This window comes from Panthera onca, chromosome X, assembly GCF_046562875.1.
Source record: "Panthera onca isolate mPanOnc1 chromosome X, mPanOnc1 haplotype 2, whole genome shotgun sequence".
In the NCBI taxonomy this organism is placed as follows: domain Eukaryota; kingdom Metazoa; phylum Chordata; class Mammalia; order Carnivora; family Felidae; genus Panthera; species Panthera onca.
Genome location: NC_138357.1, coordinates 18,612,949 through 18,628,067, shown reverse-complemented (window position 1 = coordinate 18,628,067; position 15,119 = coordinate 18,612,949). Strand labels below are relative to the sequence as shown.

Sequence of the window (15,119 nt, the reverse complement as noted above, 5' to 3'; positions counted from 1 at the left end):
CCATCATCAGGAAAACAAACCACCTTCCTCGGGCGTGTGCCAAAGGGTTAACTGAATGCAAACCAGGCGAAGAGAAAAAGTCTTCGTGTGATAACGGTCCAGTTGGGACAAGTACCCAAGGGTCACGTCAGCTCCCAAGGTGGTGGATTCACTCACGCTCAGTAGTGCCTCAGATTGGGAGGATACTAAGATATATTCTCTCCTTTTTCGAGAAAGAAGTTGGAGGGCTAATGCACGAAGCTACCTTCATGGGATCACAGGACATGAGGGCTGCCGTGGGAGAAGGCAGTGGCAGCCCCATGTCTATTTTCGCCACTTCACAAAAAGAGGAAATGAGGCGCAGTAGAAATAGAAAGGCGTTGCCTGGCAATATTATAAAGCACTGTAATATAAGCTGTCAAAGGAGGCTGTGGGATCTTCTTCCCTGAAACTCATTAAGAGCAAGAGAGATACCCACTTGGAATCCGCCCAGGAGGAGAGTCGGAGGAATGCCACCGGGAGACACAGGAGCGAAACGCGGTCTGCGGCAAGGGCTGGCTGCCCTGAAACAAGTGGATCCCAGCCAGCGGCCGAAGCCGGCCGGCCAGCCATCCGCTCTCCCCCGGTGTGGCCAGGTAGCACCAAGAAATAGTTCCTAGGAAACCGGACTCCTTGCTTCTACTTAAGTTCCTCTGCTTCTTTCTTCTATAAGAACACGGCCACACCACGGCCCCTAAGAAGACATTTGGAAAGCACAACACGATTCAGTGTAAGCCGCCAGGACCTTTGGTTTAAAAAGACGTCTTAGACCCAGAAATAGCAAATGATGTTTCCAAAACCAGACCTGAAACACGTGGACCCCGGTCACTGCAGGCAGGAGCCATAAAAATCAGGAGGGCGTGGAGGGAAGAGGCACAGCCGAAGACAAATGAATCTTCATTCCTGGGCAACGTACCAAGGTCACCCCAAGGGCCCGATTCCGGTCCCGATAGGCCTCCTCTACCCCCAGCTGGGACATCAGTTTGATCCCAACTCCAGGCTCGGAGCCCAGTTATTTTTGTTTGTTTATTTATTTATTTAAAATGTTTATTTATTAAAAATTTTTTTTTGACATTTATTTATTTTTGAAAGACAGAGAGACAGAGCGTGAGCAGGGGAGGGGCAGAGAGAGAGGGAGACACAGAATCTGAAGCAGGCTCCAGGCTCCGAGGTGTCAGCACAGAGCCCGACGCGGGACTCGAACTCACCAACCGCCAGATCATGACCTGAGCCGAAGTCGGACGCTCAGCCGACTGAGCCACCCAGGTGCCTCAAATGTTTATTTATTTTTGAGAGAGAGAGAGAGAGAGAGAGAGCACACAAGCGGGGGAAGTGAGGAGAGAGAGGGAGAGAGGATCCCGAGCAGACTCTGCACTACCAGCAGAGAGCCCACCGCAGGGCTTGAGCTCGGGAACTGCGAGATCATGACCTGAGCCAAAGTCAGATGCCCAATCGACTGAGCCACTCGGGTGCCCCACGGCTCGCGTTTTAAAATGGAATCCCTGGGCACCTGGGTGGCTCACTCGGTTGAGTGTCTGACTCTTGATTTCCTCTCAGCTCACGATCTCATGGTTCGTGCTCGCGAACAGCGCGGAGCCTGCTTGGGATTCTTTCTCTCCCCCTCTTTCTGCTCCTCCCCTGCTCAAGCTCCTGCTCTCCCTCTCTCAAAATAAATAAACTTAAAACAACTGAAAATAAATAAATGAAAATAAAATGGAATTCCTTCCCCACTCTTTCCCTTCTTCCTTTTCTTCCTCCCTCCCTCCCCTCCTCCCTTCTTCCTCCCCATCCAGTAATTCCACTCCTAGGCTTTTACCCAAGAGAAATGAAATCATATGTCTACAAAAAGAGGTGACGATCAGTGTTCATAGTAACTTCATTTCTATTTTTTATTTTTTGCACGATTTTATACTTTTTGTTTATTTTATTTCTTTTTTTATTTTTTATTAAAAAATGTTTTTACATTTATTTGTTTTTGAGACACAGAGAGAGACAGAGCACGAGCGGGGGAGGGGCAGAGAGAGGGAGACACAGAATCAGAAGCAGGCTCCAGGCTCTGAGCTGTCAGCACAGAGACCGCCTCGGGGCTCGAACTCACAAACCGTGATATCACGACCTGAGCCGAGGTTGGACGCTCAACGGACTGAGCCACCCAGGTGCCCCTATTTATTTCCTTTTTTAAGTAAACTCTACACCCAATGTGGGGCTCAAACTCATGACTCTACGGTCAAGAGTTCCATGCTCTACAGACTGAGCCGGTCAGGTGTCCCTTCGACTTTATTTCTGATAACTAAAAAACTAGAAAGAGGGGTGCCTGGGTGGCTCAGTTGGTTGAGCATCCAACTTTGGCTCAGGTTATGATCTCACATCTGTGGGTTCAAGTCCCGCATCGGGCTCTGTGCTGACGGCCCAGATCCTGGAGCCTGCTTTGGATTCTGTGTCTCCCTCTCTCTCTGCACCTCTCCTGCTTGTGCTCTCTCTCTGTCTCCCAAAAACTAAAATAAAACATTAAAAAAAGTTAAAAACTAGAAACAGCCCAAGTGTCCATCAACAAAAGAATTGATAAACGGTGGTACATCCATGTAGTGGAATACTATTCAACAATAAAAGGGAATTAAGAACTGATACATACAGCAGGATAGATGAATCACAAAAACATGCTGAGTGAGAGAAGCGAGACTTAACAACATATATATACGCCATGATGCCGTTTATATGAAATTCTAGAACAGGCAAAATCAGTGGTGGAAAAAATCAGGAGAGCAGTAGCAATTATGCAACTGGGTTGAATTATGCCTCCCCAAAAGATAAGATGAAGTTCTAATCCTCAGTACCAGTGAATGTGTCCTTATCTGGAAACACAGTCTTTGCAAATAAAGTCAAGTTTAAATAAGGTCATTAGGGTTGCCTGAGTGGCTCAGTCGGTTGAGTGTCTGACTCTTGATTTCCACTCAGGTCGTGATGCCAGGGGCGTGGGATTGAGCCCCATGTTGGGCTCCACACTAAGGGTGGAGCTTGCTTAAGATTCTCTTCCTGTCTCCCCTGCTCACTCTCTCTGTCTCTCTCAAAATAAAAATAAATAAAATATGTTGTTAGAATGGGCCCGAAGTCAAAAGGACTGGTGTCCTTATGAGAGACAGAAACGGATGCATCCAAGGAGAGTACCAGGTGATGAGAGAAGCGGAGATTCAAGTGATGTGTCTTTAAGGCAAGGAATACCAAAGATTGCCAGTAACACCTGAACCTGAAAGAAAGAAATAGAACAGATTCTGCCAGTAACACCTGAAGCTGAAAGAAAGAAATAGCACAGATTCTTCCCTAGAGCCTTCAGAGTGAGCGTGGCCCCGCTAACACCTTGATTTTGGACTTGTAGCCTCCAGAACTGTGACAGAATAAGTTTGTGTCGTATTCAACACTCCAGTTTATAATAATTTGTTTCATTAGCCCTAGGAAACTATTACAGGGTGGGTGGAGCAGGGATTGGCTAGAAAGAAGCATGAGGGAACTCTCTGAAGTGAAGGAAATGCTCTATATTCTGACAGGGGTTTGGGTTACGTGTATTCATTCACCACAACTCATCTAAGAGTACGCTCGAGATTTGTGCGTGTTACTGTGTGTAAGGCTTACCTCAAAAACAAAAAATACCATAAATAAACATTGAATTCCAGGTGAGGATATGCATGCTGAAGCATTTAGGGATGAAGTGTACTGATGTCCGCAAGTTCCTCTAGTCGGTGGGTGGAAGGATGGACAGACAGGTGATAAAGCAAACATAGCAAAACGTTAACCACTACAGAATCTAGGTGGCGGGCGTTTGGTGTTTACGCTTCTCTTAACTTTCTTACACGTTTGAACGTTTTCATACTAAAATGGAGAAAACACAAACTCTGCCTGCTGTGTGAAAGCATCTCCCAAGCCAGTTCCTAGCCTACCACACCTCTGCTCCTTCCAACCAAACTGAGAATTCACAGGAGCCACCACAGCCTCAAAGACATTTCTCAGTTGAGAAAATGGAGCCGCAGGGTAGTTTCGTGACTTGCCCAAGGTCACACAGCTAGTGGTGGAGCTGAGGCCATTTTGATTCCCCAACTTTCCGAAGCTGGGATCGCCCTGTCCTATTTGTCATTCCATACCCAGCACCTGGCACAGCGCCTGCCTCTGGCACGTGGGGGAAGCTCAGGATGCAAAGCCGAGCTTTATACTGCTCGGCACACACCCTCTCCTGAGGTCCAGGCCCTCCTCGCACCCTAGTTCTGTCACCGGAACAGTGCCTCCTCCCCGAGCCTACGCCCTCACTCTGGTGTCCTACCTAGTACCCTGATCCCACAGCACCAGCCGTGCTGTCCCCCCTTCTAGGGACTGAAATCTCAGTCACCTCCAGACCTTGGGACCTGTTAACAGTTTCCTCCTTTCCGAGGGTGGTAATCAGCCTGCCTTGACTTCTCATGTTATCTAACCGTATTCCTCGCGGCGACAGTAACCCAGCTGTCCCGTGGCGCCTCCCATGGCTTTTGACACAGATATTGGCCGCTCCTTCCCCCAGTGCTGATTGCCTAGTGTGGTCACACTTTGCCTGCTGGTCTGGCCTTTGCAACAGAAAGAAAAGCAGAAAGAAGAAAAAGGCTTTACATCACATACTTCCAGACGTTCACCTGCTTCCCGGCTGTCTCTGGCCCCATCCGGTCGCAGTGTGATTCCCCCACGGCGCTGTGGAGCTGTTGAGAGCCTCGCAGCCCAGACAAAGTGCCAGACTGCCTAAATCTGCGCCACGGCCTGTTGTTCTCGGGACCGAGACAACCTCCTGAGCCTGAGCAGAAGGGGAGGAAAGCAGAGAGGGAAGAAAAGGAGAGATCACAACCAAAATTTCTCCTTGCCCTTCAAAATGTAGGGCAGTATGTGAGTACTGCAGGCTTGGTGTAAAAAACGCATTTTTTTTAGAGGCAACAAAACACCAAAGTCTAACCCAGCATCTGGGGGAGGGGGAAGACGCAAGTCCAATGCAAAACGGGACAGAAAATGGGACGAGATCAACAAAGGCTGTCAGCACAAAGCAGCTGAGGCCCGTGAAGGAGATGCTAAAGAGAAACGTCCAGACTCCTAGTTTTCATCAACTCACTGCATCCTTCTAAGCTGTACCGAGACTCAGTGGGCATCTTACAGAGACGCTGTCTCTAAAAATCCTTCTTTTGTCTCCAGGCTCCTTCACATGAATGCCTACATTCACAGACATGCATAGGCTATAATGTACATAGTACATACAGATATACTATGGACAGTTTGCGTGCGGCCTGCACGTGGCCACCCTGACTGAGGTGGAGAGAGGGCCCAGGAAGGCACCCCCTCCGGCCGGAACTGCCTCACCAACCAAAGATAATTCCACAAAAGAATTATTTTCACTTCCATTTTCTTCAGATGAAATCAGGCAGTGACTAATACAAGATTGGGCCTAATGAGTCCCTTTACCTTAGATATGCGTGCGGCAGAATGAACAATGTCTCCCTCACTCTATACCCCCCCCCCCCCCCCGCCCTGTAAAGGTTCAAACTTAGCAGCACTGGAGGAAAAACACAGGGAACGAAGAGGGAAGGCAAATCAGGCTACGGGCAGATAGAAAGTCACCTAGCATTGTCTGGTCGGCATAATGACGCGGAGTTATTTTCTCCGTGGTCGCTCTGGTGATTACAATGAACGTCTTCATCTATAACAATCTAGTTCATATTAATATCACCTTAATTGTGAGAGTCTACACAAACTTTGCTCTCATAAAACTCCATTCACTCTCCCTTCCTTTTTGCTTTACGTCTTTATACATTATAAGCCCATGAACACAGATTTATAATTACTGCTTTATGCAGCTGTCTTTTAAATCAGATAGAAAAACAAGTTACGGGAAAGATACATAGATACTGTCTTTTATGTTTGTCTATGGAGCTAACTCGACTGAGGCTTTTTATTTCTTCACGTGGATTCAAGTTACTGTCTACTGTCCTTTCATGTCAACCTGAAGAACGCCTTTTAGTATTTCTTGGAAGGCAGGGCTGCTAGGGAAGAATTCTTTGTTTTTATTCATTTGGGAATGTCCTAATTGCTTCTTCTTTTATGGAGTATAGTTTTGACGTATTTAGAATTCTTGGTCGATGGACTATTTTTTCCAGCACTTTGAATATGTTGTGCCACTGCCTTCTCACAGGTAATATGGCCTCCGTGGTTTCTGATGATAAGTCATTGTTAATCTTATGGGGGATCCCTTGTTATATTTTGGATCACTTTTTCTTGCTGTTTGCAAGATTCTCTTTTGGTCTTTATCTTTCAACAGTTTGATGTGCCTAGGTGTCGATCTCTTTTTTTTTTTTTTTAATTAAAACAATTTTTTTTAACATTTATTTATTATTGAGAGACAGAAACAGACAGAGCATGAGCATGGGAGGGCCAGAGACAGGGAGAGACGCAGAATCTGAAGCAGGCTCCAGGCTCGGAGCTGTCAGCACAGGGCCCGACGTGGGGCTCGAACTCATGAACCACGAGATCATGACCTGGGCCGAAGTCGGACACTTGACCAACTGAGCCACCCCGGTGCCCCTCGATCTCTTTGAGTTTAATCAAATCAGAGTTTGTTGAGTTTGCTAGGTGTGCAAATTAATGTTTTTCATCAAATTTTGCAAGGTTTTTGGCCATTACTTCTTAAAACAGTCTTTCTGCCTTTTGCTCTTTCCTCTTCTTCCGGGACGCTCATTATGGAAATGTTGGTGCATTTGGCGGTGTCCACAGGTCTCTGAGGCTCTGTTTATTTTTCATTCTGTTTTCTTGCTGTCCCTCAGACGGGATAATTTTAATTGACCCATCTCCAAGTTCTCTGGTCAAATATACTCTTGAGCCCCTCTAGGAAAATTTTCATTTCAGTTATTGTCTTGTTCAACTCCAGAATTTCCATTTGGTTCTTCTTTGAACGAATTAATTTATTTTTATTTATGTTTTTTAGAGAGAGAGAAGGGTACAAATGAGTGAGGGGCAGAGAGAGAGAGAGAGAGAGAGACAAAGAGAGTGAGAGAGAGAGAGAGAAGTAGGGCTCACCCAGGACTCGTGTTTTACCTGAAGCAGGGCTCATACTCACCAGACGCGGGGCTCAGGCTCACCCAAAGTGGGGCTCAAACTCGCCAGTTGTGAGATCATGACCTGAGCTAAAGCCAGATGCTTAATGACTGAGCCACCCAGGTGCCCCTATTTATTTTTTTAAAGTAATCTCTACGGCCAAAATGGGGTTCGAACTCACAACCCCGAGATCAAGAGTCACATGCTCTACTGACTGAGCCCTCCAGGCTCCCCCATTTAATGATTATTTTTTATATAACTCGAAGTAGAGTTGAGGTCTCGACTCTGTTACATTGGTTTCAGGCGTGCATCGTAGTGATTCAACAACTGTATATATGTTCTGCTGTGCTCACAAGTATAGCTACCATCTGGCACCATACAATGCTCTTAAAACACCATAGGGTATATTCCCTGTGGTGTACCTTTCATCCCCGTGACTTATTCATTCTGTAAATAGAAGCCTATATCTCCCACTCCCCTTCACCCATGTTGCCCAAAACCCCACCCCCTTCCCTCTGGCAACAATTAGTTTGTTTTCTGTATTTTTGGATTTGTTTCTATTTGTTTGGGGTTTTGTTTTCGATTCATATAAATGAAATCATTTGGTATTTGTCTTCCTCTGTCTGACTTATTTCACTTAGCGTAACACCCTCTAGGTCCATCCATGTTGTCACAAATGGCGAGATCTCATTCTCTTTTTCCGTTTGGTTCTTTTTATAATTTCTCTTAATTAATGTGCTCTGTTTAATGGGAAGGCATTCTTATACTTTCTTTTAGTTCTTCTGACATAGTTTACTTTAGTTCTTTGAACATAGTGTGAGTGACTGAGTTAAAATCTTTGTCTAGTAAGTCTAATGTCAGGGCTTCCTCAGTGAGTTTCTGTTTATTGCTTCTCATCCTGTGTATGGACCATAGTTTCTCATTCCTTTGCTTATCTTATAATATTTTGCTGAAACCTGGGCATTTGAAGTAATATAATGTAAAAACTTTGGAAATCAAATTTTCTCCCCTTCCCAGATAAAGTCGTTGTTGCTATTTTAATTGTTGCTGCTTGTTTAGGGGATTTTCCTGAAGTAATACTGTAAAGTCTGTATTCTTTGTCATGTGTGACCATTCAAAACCTCTGCTCAGTTGGCTTAGTGATCAGTTATCCACTGGACAGGAGTTTCTTTAAACTACTGAAACCGATAAGTCTACCAACATTTGCTGAGGGGCTCTGTGGGTATGTTAGGGCCCACATTCAATGCTCCAGAAATCAGTTTAACACTTTGCCTTAACCTTCACTCTCTGCTTTTGCAGAGCCTCAAGTCAGCGAGAGGTGAGAGCTTAGGGCCTTCTCAGGTCCTTCCTGAGTATACGAACAATGCTGAGCATGCATACGGCCTTCTAGATTCCCAGGAATATATCAGAGAGCTGTTCAAAATCTCATTCCCTAGCTTTATTTTAAAAGGTTTTTTTGGTTAGCTTGTTGTTTTCTACAACCGGTATCACCTTCCCAGACAGCCAGGAAGTTAAATAATTACCTCACAGATTGCTTTTGACAATTGCCTCATGGAGAAGAGTTTCGAACACTAAGTAAGCTCTGAGTCAGGTCAAATACAGAGACACTTGTGAGTGGGGTCTTCCGGGGAGCCACCAGACAGATCATTCTTTGGGAATGAGTCTTTGAAAGAGCTGCATACTGGTTTTGCTCCCTCTGTTGGCTGCCGTGATGAGAAGTTCGCTGTTGTTTTTCAAGGTTACCAGAGAGCTGCAGAGTAGGGGATGGGACTAAAGCAAGTTAAAAGACACAGAACTCCCTGTTCTTACCTAGTCAGACATTTTTTTCTTGTACAAACACTCCCTGATTGCTGCAGATATTTGGTTAATGTCCCAGGGTCTGAAAGAGTTAATTCTGACCTTTTTTCCAGCACTTTCTTTCGTTTTATTATGTGTACTACTCTCTCCCATACTCCTTTGTGGGGGGGTTTCCTACACAGATTTTTAAAATTTCCTTACTAATCCCCTTTTCCCTCTCCCCCCACCCGCCTCCCCTCTGGTAACTTCAGTTTGCTCTCTATAGTTAATTGTCTGTTTCTTGGTTTGTCTTTTTTCCTTTCCTCATTTGTTTTGTTTCTTAAATTCCACATACGAGTGGGATCATATGGTATTTGGTTTTCTCTGACTTATTTCACTTACCATTATACTCTCTAGCTCTATCCACATCGTTGCAAATGGCCAGATTTCATTCTCTTTTTATGGCTGCACAATATTCCTCTGTGTGTGTGTGTGTGTGTGTGTGTGTGTGTGTGTGTCTGTGTACCACACCTGACTTTTTTTTACAGTTTTCTTTTCTTTTTTTTTTTTTCTTTTAGAGACAGTGAGTGGAGGGGCAGAGGGTGAGAAAGAATCTCAAGCAGGCTCCATGCTGAGTGCACAACCATGAGATCATGACCTGAGCCAAAATCAAGAGTCAGACACTCAACCAATGGAGCCCCCCAGGTACCCTTATCGTCTTCTTATTATTTGATGCAGAAGAGATATTTTAGAGGTCCTCGCTCTGCCATTTTACTGGTATCACTCCCTCAAGGAACACTTTTAGACCTTTTCTCCACAATTCTTTTCTTGGGACATAAACTGGGTGAGAGAAAACATCACGACCATTGTGAACTTGAGGCCTCTAGTTCTATAAAGGGACTACCAGTAATGTTCTCAAAACTGTAGCGTCATGCATCCATCTGAAGAGTAGGACCAGAGGCAGAGAGCAGCAAAGACCAGGGAAGAAAGATCTAGTGTGAACACGGCAGGTCCTTTCTCACCAATGTTTCTCAAATATTGCAGACTGAGTGCACCTGGGTGGCTCAGTCGGTTAAACATCTAGCTCTTGATTTCAGTTCAGGTCATGATCTCACGGTTCGTGCGTTCAAGCCTTGCATCAGGCTCTATGCTGACAGCATGGAGCCTGCTTGGAATTCTCTCTCTCCTCTCTCTCTGTCCCTCCCCTGCTTGTGTGCGCGCTCTCTCTCTCCCACTGTCTTGCTCTCTCTCAAAATAAACTTAAAATTTTTTTTAAATACTGCAGATTGATAAGCATTGGCACCTGCCTGAGTCTGTCATCTAAATTTATATCTAAGCAGCCTTCCATTACCAAAAAGGGAAGGATCTATCTTGCTCCATATACCTTAAGATGACCACCCTGCTTTTTTTTTCTTTTGAATACAGAAAAATTTCTGGAAAAAATGGAAAAGCTGATAGTAGTTCCTCCCCAACCTCTGTAAAGGCAGAAACACAGTCGCTCCATCTCAACCGATGAAAAAGAGAGACCTGGTGCTGTGAGCTGAACTATGTCCCCCACCCCAAATTCATATGCTGAATCAGTAACCCCCAATGTGACTGTATTTGGATGTAAGGCCTTTAAAGAAGTAATTAGGGTTAAATGAGGTCATGAGGGTGGGGCCCACCATAAGGACTGGTGTCCTTATAAGAAGGGGAAGAGACCAGGAGTGACATGTGCACCAAGTAAAGGCCATGTGAGGACACAGAGGGAAGATGGTCCATATGCAAGCCAAGGGGAGAGGCCTCAGGAGAAACCAAACTGGCTGCCACTTTGACCTTGGACTTCCAGCCTGCAGTACTGTGAGAAAACACAGTTCTGGTTTTTTACCCGCCCCCCCCCCCCCACACCACCATCTGCGACATTTTGTTATGGCGGCCCTACCAGGCTAATATAAGTGGTAGCCTTGATGGGATCCTGAAACAGAGGATATTACAAAAATCAATGAAATCCGAATAAAGCGTGGAGTTCAGTTAAGACGATGTATCAAGTTTGATTCATTATGACCATCCCAAAGCAAGATGTTTACAACAGCGGAAACTGGGCGTGGCCTACAAAGGAGTTCCCTGTACTTCCTTTGCCAACTTCTCTGTGCATCTGAAATTCTTCTCTAATTAAAGGTTTATTTTCACAAAAAGAGAGAAAGGAGAGGTATCCCAAGCCCACAGGTGCAGGTGCAGGTGCAGGGCAGCAGAGGTTCTAGAATTCCCAGGGCAGCAGGTTTTCCTCTGCCACTTCCTCCTCTCCATAGGTGCATACCAGAGCCCCCCCCACCACCACCACCAAGTTCTCCCTTTGGGCTGCCTTCCGGCACCCTTGCAGCCACTGCATGCTTGTTTCCATCAGAAATAGATCATCTTGGGGGCACCTGGGTGGCTCAGCTAGTTAAGCGGCTGACTTCGGCTCAGGTCGTGAGCTCACAGGTCGTGAGTTCCAGCCCCGCGTCAGGCTCTCTGCTATCAGCATGGAGCCTGCTTTTGAGCCTCTGTCTCCCCCCCCACCCCCCTGAGCCCTTCCCCCGCTGGCTCTCTCTCAAAATAAATAAAATTTTAAAAAAGAAATAGATTATGCTGTAGAAAAATGGAAAATCTGATGGTGTTTCCAGTCCCCAAGCTCTGTGACAGCACTAAGGCAGCCACTCTTATTCAGTCTCTCACAAGGAGAAGAAACAAAATTGCCAAACTTACAGGCCCAGGTCAGTAGAGGCCTAGCAAGGAGATGCTAGTGTTAACAGGGCAAACTGTACAGAGTAGCTTCTCTCCTGCTCCAAGTCAACATAGACAGCATCACTCTTTGGGTACCTATCCCCCCCAAAATCTCCTTCCGGGAACCTTTCAGTCTTTCAGTTAAGGCGAAATTAAGCCCAGCTTTCACTCCTCATCTGCCCCGTTGTGGACTAATGCCAGAGGCCCCCACCAGGGCCTCCCACTTTTTCTCCCTTTGGACTAACTCCCATCCCCATGAGCGAGCCTGGAGCCTCTGTGGATCTATCTATTCTTTTTATGAGCCACCCCGCACCCTCATCCTGAACAGCAAGATGGGGAGGAGACATCAGTCACCAGGAGCTCCTTGCCTGTGTAGGGGGCACTAACACAGCAGTACTGGTGAAATGAGAGAGGAAATCTACAGGAGCCCGGGGCGGAGAGCGGCCCTGATCTGTGAAGCTGAAGCTGCTGTGAACAGGTCAGCAAAGGCACCCGTTCCTTTGTCCCTGCTGCTTTTACTGTGGAGAGAGCTGTTAACTTGTGTCTCAATTAGGTGCTACCAGACAACCCCCCTCTGGCCCTCTTCCATTTCTGCAAGGGAAGCAAAGGTCCTTCTTGACCTGTTCCTCAAACATTCTTTCTCTTGGGGGTAGATAAAGCTGGAAGAGGAAAAACATTAAGGAACTGTAGTCCTTTATCTTTATAAAGCTCCATTACCCCAACAGCGTAGAACAAACAAGATTTTAGGCACAGCAGGAGAGAAGCACATGAAAACGCTAGCCTTTACAGGTCCTTTTCTAAACAGCTGTAAAGAAAACACCAGGAGCCGCAAGACTCAGATTGGCATGGAAGTCCATGCAGCTGTCCTGATAAGCGGCTTGGAACACAGAACTGCCTCTCTAGCCGCATGCCACTTCAAGGAGCGGGCCCGGCCAACTTGAGTCCCAACCAGGAAGGAAGGATGAACACTTGGGTCTGCCTCACAAAGCACCCCGGGAAGCCAGGTCCCCGGTGAGGTGGGCTTTGGATGGTAAAGGCCAGGAGAGCGGTGAGCCGCCAGCCTGGCCGAGCCCTCCCTAACCTGCTGGTGCGGGGGGCCGTGCGCTCTCCCCTGGGGATGGGAAGGGGGCCGGGTCCCTTTGCGTTTACACGGCCGAGTGGTACAGAGAGCTATTTACCACAGCATCCTGCTGGAAAGAAAGTGGATGGTGTGCGATCGGAAGGAATGGCATCTTACAACTAACAAAAGAAAGAAAATGTGAATGGAAGCATAATTACCTATTCGCAAAGCCATGGCAGTTTCTAGCTGCTATGCTTAGCAGAAGCCCACAGTCCCCTCTTTATATAATTATTTGTATGCATCATCCAGACCTTCAAACTATCTGTATTATGCACAATTATTACCTCGGCTCATCTCCATGTTCAGTTTCCCAGGAGGTGAAAAAACCTCTCCTGATACTTAGTTTATGAATTCTGGGGAATCTGACTGGGAGAGATGTGGAAAAGCAAACAATTGGTAAGGCATATAATTATCTCTTTCAAAGGAAACATTCACCTCCAGCTGGCCTACTTGTGTAGGTTCTAATGCCTGAAAAGAGAATTAATTAACCCAGGCAGGTCTCCAGTGCCTGCATATCCTCCTTCAAACCTATTTACAAACCTGCTTAGAAACGCCGGGCTTTTGCAAAGCAGAGAGTTCACTTAGAAATACAGCTGCACATGGAATTCTTTGAAAATGTAAATGGAAGATTCTGAACAGGAATAACTTGACATTTGATTCTGGAACAATGGTAAAATGTCAACATCTGCCATGAAAATATAGAACCCGAAAATAATGAAAAAGGGTCCTTTCAGTATTTGAAGTCTATGGCACTTGCTTGGGTTTGGTTGTTCCACAAAGTTCTGTGCGGTACCACTTTGCTTCAACAGACTTACATTAAAGTCATATTGTTTAAGCACATTAAAGAAGCACACTTATAATTTCATTGGAACATAATAGTAGTCTCATTCTATCAGAGCTGTGGTCCATCCAGGTCAGAAGTCCCTTTTTTCCACGCACCGAAAGCTAGGTTGTTTGGGGCACCTGGGTGGCTCAGCTGGTTAAGTGTAAGACTTCGGCTCAGGTCATGATCTCATGGTCCGTGAGTTTGAGCCCCGCGTCGGGCTCTGTGCTGACAACGAGGAGCCTGGAGCCTGCTTCGGATTCTGTGTCTCCCTGCACTGCTCACTCTCTCTCTCTCAAAAACAAGTGAACATTAAAAAAAGAAGGTAGGTTGCTTGACAACCTATCATCCTCTATTTAGTGATCTTTTTAAAGATCTGGAGTGTCACCAAAACATCCCAAATTCTGTTAAAAATTCGTTTTAAGGGGCGCCTGGGTGGCTCAGTCAGCTAAGCGTCCAACTCTTGGTTTTGGCTCAGGTCATGATCTCGTGGTTCGTGGGTTCAAGCCCCGTGTTGGGCTCTGTGCTGGCAGCTCAGCGGGAGCCTGTGCAGAGCCTGCTCAGAATTCTCTCTCTCCCTCTCTCTGCCCCTCCCTTGCTCGTGTTCTCTCTCAAAATAGATAAATAAACTTTAAAAGCAACTTATTTTAATGTTATCACTTATCATCGTACTTAAACCTTTCTTAAACTTCTTTACAAGAGAAACCCGTACCAGCTCTTGAGTGGCTAATTAACCCTTGAGTTTGCTGCCTGTTTTCAACTTTTTAATTGTGGTTTGAAAAAAACCTCACAAGATCAAATATATCATCTTAACCCTTTCTAAGTGCACTGTTGAGCGGCATTAACTATATTCACACTGTTGTGCAACCAATCTCCAGAACTTCTTCATCTTGCAAAACTGAAATTCTATCTCTAATTTTCCCCTCCCCTCGGCCCCTGGCAACCACCCTTTCACTTTGTTTCTGTGTATTTGACTATTTCAGATACCTCATATAGACGGAATCGTACTGTATATGTTTGTCTTCTCGTGACTAGCTTATTTTCACTCAGCAGAATGACCTCGAAATTCACTCATGTTGTAGCATGTGACAGGATTTCCTTCCTTTTTAAAAATTTTTTTATTTTAATTCCAGTAGAGTTAACATACAGTGTTATATTAGTTTCATGTGTACAATATAGCCATTCAAGCATTTCCTTCCTTTTTAAGGCCGAATAATCCATCGCATATATACACCATATTTTGTTTCTTGATTTATCCATCGACGGACACATGTATTGCTTCGTCCTCTTGGCTATTGTGAATAATGCTGCCATGACCATGAGTGCGCAAATATTTCCATGAGAGCAAGATCCTCCTTTCAGTTCTTCTGGGTCTATACTCAGACGTGGGATTGCAGGATCAGATAGTAATCCTATTTTTAATTTTTCGAGGGACGACCATATCATTTTCTTTTTTTTTTTTTTTTTTTTTTTTTTTTAAATTTTTTTTTTCAACGTTTTTTATTTATTTTTGGGACAGAGAGAGACAGAGCATGAACGGGGGAGGGGCAG

At 45.5% G+C, this 15,119-nt stretch overlaps 1 pseudogene; it reads left to right on the top strand.

Annotated features, from left to right (window-relative positions):
- Positions 1-488: 488 nt before the first annotated feature.
- The window catches only part of LOC145713693 (BOS complex subunit NCLN pseudogene), a 30,603-nt pseudogene continuing 15,972 nt past the window's right edge, over positions 489-15,119 (top strand).